We start from the raw sequence: 7,354 nt of genomic DNA, 5'->3' as shown, positions 1-7,354 counted from the left end.
GGCAGGTCTCGAACGCACGGGCTCAGGCAATCCACTCACCTCAGCCTCCCAAAGGCGCGGGATTATAGGCTGAGCCACCGAGCCCAGATCAGTCAGCTTATTTCTAAATAAATCTTTGTCAGCAATGCAGATCACAGCTTTACCTCCCTGCTGTTCAAAAACAGAATTATGATGAAGATCTTGGAAAGAACTATCACAAAATGAATGCACATCTTGCTATGCTTACTGCTGGAGATGGGCACATGCATGAGTTGGGGGTGAAGATAATTCTAACATCTCAGCCAAACTCCACAGAGCAAGCTCTACTTGATAGTAGTTGGGCTTGTTAAGAGTTGGTGAACGTGTGTCTTCTAGACCTTTATACTGTGGTAAAAACTATTACATCTGAAGGTCTACACAATCTCACCTTATTGTTTTGTGATATATTCTTTCTCACAGAAAGGAACCATCTCCAGTGGCACAAACTCTCTTGGCATGTCCTTGGTGTTCTTTTCATTCTAAATGCTTGGTATCCAAGCACATTAAATGGTCTCTTTTTGAAACAATTCCAGGCTTCAGCCCAGCATCAATCTGAATAGACAGTGTATTACATTTTCTAGCCACAAGCTTATATAAAGAATGAAGGCTATGTGTGTGTAAGCCTAATAATGCATCCATGAAATTCCATCTTGTGACAGTATAACCTATCTCACTGAAATTCATGTTTCAGTTTCACAAAATGAAATTCCTGTATTTTCAGTTTCACAAAACTCCTAGTTTTAAGTATTTCTCCTGTTTTCCTAAATGCTAAAAATAGACTACATTGGAAACAAGGGTTAAAATACATTTTGTATCAAAGAATGATTAAAGGGAAAAGGGAGGAGTATTAAAAAATCAGAGCCACAACTCTTATTTTTATTTCCTTGTAAAGCATTTTAGCACTGTCATTTCTACTGGTCATGAAAAACAAATTATGCTAGGTTAAACAACTGACAAATTGTCTGAGGGAAGGATGAGTTGGTTTATGCCTGGGCAACGTTCCAATCATCTGTAAAACGCACAGCATGACTGTAAGAATTTAAATATTTCCAATTTGCCCCTTCCATGGGGAAAACATACATATGTTTCAATTAATCAAAGTTAAGTAGAAAGAAATGATTATGAAACACCAGCATATAGCTGCTTGTTTATCTTTATTCCAAGAACTGAGGTCCTGGATATTTGAGCTGAAGTCTTGTTTCTGAAATGTCTTAATAGTGATGTTTTGTGAGCACAGGACTCCAATGAATATAGAGCGCATGGGTCACATAAACAAGGAATGGTATTCAGTGTAACTGGCTGAACTTGCTGACTAAGAAGAGCATCTGTGTATGACTATATTTAAAAACATATTTCCCCAAAGGCAGAGGCTACTTTCACTCCTCTGTATTTCCCTAATGATATCATATCCAGAGAAAAGAACATCTGTAGATTTCTTCCTTTTTAAAGCAGGCTTCCTTGCATAACTCATTGAGTAATGCCAGTTTTAAAGAACAATGCTTCCAATAATTCCACGTTCTTATGCATACATGGAAGCTAAAAAACACTGACCTCATAGAAGTAAAGAGTAGACAAGTGACTCCTAGAGACTTTGAAGGGTGGAGAAAAGGATATGCAGAGGCTGGTCAGCCGACACAAAAGTACAGCCAGATAGGAGACGTAAGTTCTAGTGTTCATAGCACTGCAGCATTTGAGGTGATGGATATGCTAGTTACCCTGATTTGATCATTGCACATGGTATTCATGTACTGAAATATTAAACTATATCCCTTAAATACATACATTATTATGAGTCAATGAAAATAATAATTTTAAAATACTTCCATTCAGCCTAAAAGTCACTACAAATTGAAAGCAAGATCCTAAAATTATGGTTTAGTTAAATATGAATTATCTAGGACCCAGATACACAGTAGAACTCAGTTGTGTTGCTACTGTCAACAGGCAAATTCTACCAATCAAAAAAAAAAGAGAGAGAGGAAATCTAAAGAAGCAACCAACCTCGAGTCAGCAGTGGGTGAAAGGCAGAGATCTCAGTAGGAGGGTTCAGAACAATGGGGTAGGTGGTTTCAGACAAAAGGCTGGTGCCCAGCAGGCATCAGAGACCAGGGTTCAGGATCCAGGCTCCAGGCTCTAGACCCAAACCAGGCAAGGACCAAGATGAGGATTCTGTCATGGGATAGAAAATGGAGCTGTTTTCATAAGAGCTCATAGAAACTGAGAAACGAATGTCAAGAGAAATGAATGTCAATGCCACCTTAGTATTTTCTGCTCAAGATGGCCTTTATAGTTTTCTTTCCTTGGGGATGACAGGTTCTAACGCCTGGAGGAGGCTGGGCCAATATGTGAGGGTTTAGTGTCTCCAGATACTGATGCCTGCTGGGCACCAGCCTTTTGTCTGAAACCACCTGCCCCAATGCTGGAGACCAAGGCCACTGCATCATAGAAACCCCCAGAGATGGAGGACTTGTCTGGAACAGTCTACCACAAGTGTCCAAAATAACCATCGGAATCCAACAGTTGAAATACTTGCATAGTTTGATTTAGTTCTATATTTTTTCCAAAGGAGCTTGAAGAGTATAACAAAAATCAACTCCATTTCATGCTCATAGTTTCCATGTAAAATATAACCAAGAGGTAAACTATATTCCAAATACAGAAATCAAGTACACCAATTGACCAGAAATTGCAAAGTATTTATCCTAAGTTTCAGCAGCATCCAACGTGATTGTCCTCTTCCCTGAAACAATTTTTTCCACTGACTTCCTTTCTGATTTTTCTTCTTCCTCACTGACTGTTTTTTCTCCATGTCCTTTGCCCAAGGCTCCTTCCTGCCTCTTCTACACTTCCAAATATCAGAGTACCCCTAGACTTCCCGCTAGACTCTTTTTTCAACTTTATCCTCTCTTTAAGTGATCTCATCTAATCCCATGGCCTGAAAAAATTTACATATATCCCCCAAATTCACATCTCAAGCACTCCTCTCTCCCCTGAATTCCAGATTTGTCTAGATCTCATTACAATACTTAGTTGACACTTCCGCTTGAATGTCTAATAGATACCTTAATATGAACCTGTCTAACACCGAGTCCTAACCCCACTGCCCTCCCCTCACCTCATCCATACCCATTCCTCCCGTTCCCAGGTTTCCACATCTCAGTTATTGGTACCACTGAACCAGGCACTGACACCAACCACCAGCGCCATTTTTGTAACTTCTTTTCCTCGGTTCTGTCCAAACCTTGCTCACGTCTTCCACTGTGGCCACGCTGCTTCTGAGCCTGCTCCACCTCTTACCTGGACCACCACAAAAGCAGCCCAGCTGGTCTTCCTGATTCTGCTCTTGCTCCCCTGAATCCATTCTCCACCCAGAAGTTCACCAGATCATGCTCCTCCTCTGCTTAAAACCTTGTGTTTGTTTTCCAGTGCATTGAGAGAAACCCAGACTCCTCACCTTGGCCTACAAAGTCCGAGACAGTCTGCCTCCTGTCTGTCTCTCTAATACCATCTCTAGGATCACCTCCACTGTCCCTGCTTAAGCATTCCAGCTGCAATGGTCTCCTTTCTGCAACTCAAGCACACCAAGTCCCTTCCTACTTCAGGGCCTTTCTACAAGCGGCTCCTCTTCTGAAATTTCATTCCCTCAGATCTCTGCATATGTGGCTCCTTCCTGTCATTTACACTCATCCAAAATATCATCTTTTTTTTTTTTTTTTGAGTTGGAGTCTCACTCTGTCGCCCAGATTGGAGTGCAGTGGCCGCTCCCGGCCACCGCAGCCTCGGCCTACTGGGCTCCGGAGATCCTTCCGCCTCAGCCTTCCGAGTAGCCGGAATTACAGTCGTGCGCTACCACGCCCGGCTAATTTTTTTATTTTAGTGTAGAGATGAGGTCTCGCCTGCCCAGGTGGGTCTCGAACCCGCGGGCTCAGGCAATCCGCTCACCTCAGCCTCCCAAAGGCGCGGGATTACAGGCTGAGCCACCGAGCCCGGCTCAAAATATCATCTCTTTAGAGAGTTTCCCTGACCAGGCAGAGTAAGTAGCAGTTCATCATTGCACTCTATTACATCATCCAATTTTTTCTCTTCAGTGCACATAATCATTCTGAAGTTCTTGTTTGTTTTTCATTGCTTGTCTCCATCCACTAGAATATAGGCTCCATAAAAACAGGAACACGGTCCGTCTTCCCTGCTGCCTCAAACAATGGATTGCACCAATTAAACACTCAAAATACACCTGTTGAATTGATAAATAAATAAATGAGCAGACGAGCAAATGAGTCAACAAATAAACACTAATGGAGGCTTGAGGTTTGTGGGTGGGGAGAGGAAAATGATCATGAATCTGGCTTTTGACATATTGAGTTTGAGATACAACTGAAATATCCAAGTAGAGTTCTAAGCAATCAGTAAGAAATATGTGCCTGGAGTTTAGTGCAGGAGCTATAAATGTAAGGTTGTCACATTCAGGTTGTAACTGAAGAAATGGTGTTGAAAAGGTTTTTATTTATTTATTTATTTATTTTTTGAGTTGGAGTCTCACTCTGTTGCCCAGACTGGAGGGCAGTGGCCGCTCCCGGCCACCGCAGCCTTGACCCACTGGGCTCCGACAATCCTTCCGCCTCAGCCTTCCAAGTAGCTGGAACTCTAGGCACGCACTACCACGCCCGGCTAATTTTTGATTTATTGTAGAGATGAGGTCTCACCAAGTTGCCCACGCGGAAAAGGTTTTTAAAGGGACAATATAGAATGACATCAGAAAGGAGCCTTGGGTAGGTATAATCTTAAAAGCCAGGCAGAAGGCAATGCTTTGGCAAATGAGACAGAAAGAATAGCCAAAGAGATAAAAGGAAAACCAGAAGAACTTGGCATCATAGAAGTCTTAAGGAAATAGAGTAAATGTCCAGAAGGCACGAGTAATTGATAAGGTCAAAGGCTATTTGAAGGGCAAGATGAGTACCAATTACTACTGGAATTGATAGAAATTGAGCATGTATTGTATAGTTTCCTATATCCTCAAGCAATGTTCTACATATAATTTAAACGTTTCTTGTTATTTCAATGATTGTTTCCCTACAGAGTACTTGTTTACTAAACAGTTTGCATTATGTGCTATTTTATGCTTCCTTGCTATCAGGTTTATAGCTGTCACTTTTTGCTGTTCCCCTTCTAACTTGTAGTTTAGACTGAGAAATTTAATAACTCAGTATTTACAGTATGAGTCTAAAATAAGACTGCAAAAGCCCAGAATAAGGCCAGGACCCTGCAATGCATAAGATTTAGATCAAAGACTAATATCAATTTGACTAGTAGGTTCCTTTTGGCTTCCTCTTGATAATCAGCTAAGTTTAGAAACTGAAAACGTCAGAAAGAGTTTGTGAACAAAAGTTATTACAACGTTATTTAGGAATAATTGAATATACAAATTAAAAGACAACAAATGATTCCATGTCATTCCTTGTTTTGGTAACACAAAAAAATAAGGTGATCTACCAAGTAAAAATGTGTAGCATAATTTAAAGTAAAATGATGAATTGCCTGAGCCTGCGGGTTCGAGACCCGCCTGGGCAACCTGGCCAGATCTCATCTCTACAATAAATCAAAAAATCAGCCAGGCATGGTAGCATGTGCATGTAATTCCGGCTACTCAGAAGGCTGAGGCGGAAGGATCACCAGAGCCCAGCAGGTCAAGGCTGCAGTGGCCAGGAGCGACCACTGCACTCCAGTCTGGGCAACAGAGTAAGACACCAACTCAAAAAAAAAAAAAGTAAAATGATTAGATTTTTTTCACGAAATTTCAAATAATCAGATTTCAAAACAGAAAATACAATAGAAAGTCTCAGATTTGCAAAATGAAAATATTATTTCCCCCACAAAATCTTGAACACAAGGAATGAAGCTTATAAATGCAATTAAAGCAGTAATCATATTAGAACTACAGCTCTATAAGATGGTAACTAAATTTTTTTCAAAGAAAATATTGGAGCTTTGATGTGCTTTGCTAGATACATTATAATATCTCAACAGCTTGATCAAAAATAAAAAAAGTTTTGATGAGTATGTACTTTTATGCACAAGTTGCCACCAATACTCTTACACCTAAATATTAAAATGAGATCTTTAGTATATATGTTAAGTTCCCCAAATGTCTTCATGACAAATTTCTGAAGTTCTGAACACAGAGTCAACTTAATTTTTGTATATGGATGTTATAGATCAAAGTTCATCTTCTGCATGTAATTATCCAATTTTTTTCCAGTTCCCTTTGTTGAAAAGACTACCATTTCTCTGCCAAGTTGCCTTTGCCCCTTTGTCAAAATCAATTATCTATATGTATAGGTCAATTTTTGAACTCTGTTCTATTTCAATGATCTATTTTTCTCTTTATGCCAAAGCTACTTTATTATTATAGCCATAATTATAATAAGTCTTTTTTTGTTGTTTTTAGAGACAGGGTCTAGTTATACTGTCCATGCTAGAGTGCAGTGGCATTATCATAGCTCACTGCAGCCTCGAACTCCTGGACTCAGCAATTCTCCCACTCAGCCACTCCAGTATTTGGGACTACACGTACTCACCATGGCACCTATATAATTAGTCTTGGAATAAGGTGTTAATTCTCCAACCTCACTGTTATTTTGTTTTCAAAGTTGCTCTGGCTATTATTCCAATATGAATTTTAGAATCAGCTTGTCAATTTCTACAAAACAACTTAATTTTTGAAGCTCTATCTACAGCATTCTTTGTAATATCACTCAGAAAATTTTCTTCTCTGGCCCAAGCTCACACATATGCACATACAACACGTTTAGCTAAAAGCATAGGAATTTTCACACGAATGCTTGCTCTGATAAATGTATTAAACATTAACAAAATTAAAGATTCTTGCCGGACACGGTGGCTCATGCCTATAAATACCAGCACTTTGGGAGGTGGAGGTGAGAGAACTGCCCGAGCCCAGGGGTTGGAGACCAGCATGGGCAACTTGGCGAGATGTCATCACTGAAAAAAAAAAAATTAGCCACGTGTGGTGGCACATGCCTGTGATTCCAGCTACTTGGAAGGCTAAGGCAGAAGGATTGCCTGAGCCCAGCAGGTCAAGGCTACAGTAACCGTGAGCATGCCACTGCACTCCAGCCTAAGCAACACAGTGAGACTCTGACTCAAAAAAAAAATTTTTTTTTAGTATTTTAATGATTACCTTATGTGACTTTTGTTTTTAATTCCAAGGGATTCTTCTAAGAATATCCAACACTTGGCAAAACCTAATGTATTGTATGGTCAGTTTAAATAATGTTAATAGAAATGTACTTTTTTTTTTTTTTTTTTTTTTTTGAGG

Source organism: Carlito syrichta, unplaced genomic scaffold (genome assembly GCF_000164805.1).
Source record: "Carlito syrichta isolate Samal-C Ts95f unplaced genomic scaffold, Tarsius_syrichta-2.0.1 Scaffold313876, whole genome shotgun sequence".
Lineage (NCBI taxonomy): Eukaryota > Metazoa > Chordata > Mammalia > Primates > Tarsiidae > Carlito > Carlito syrichta.
Note: the sequence above shows the minus strand (reverse complement) of the source record.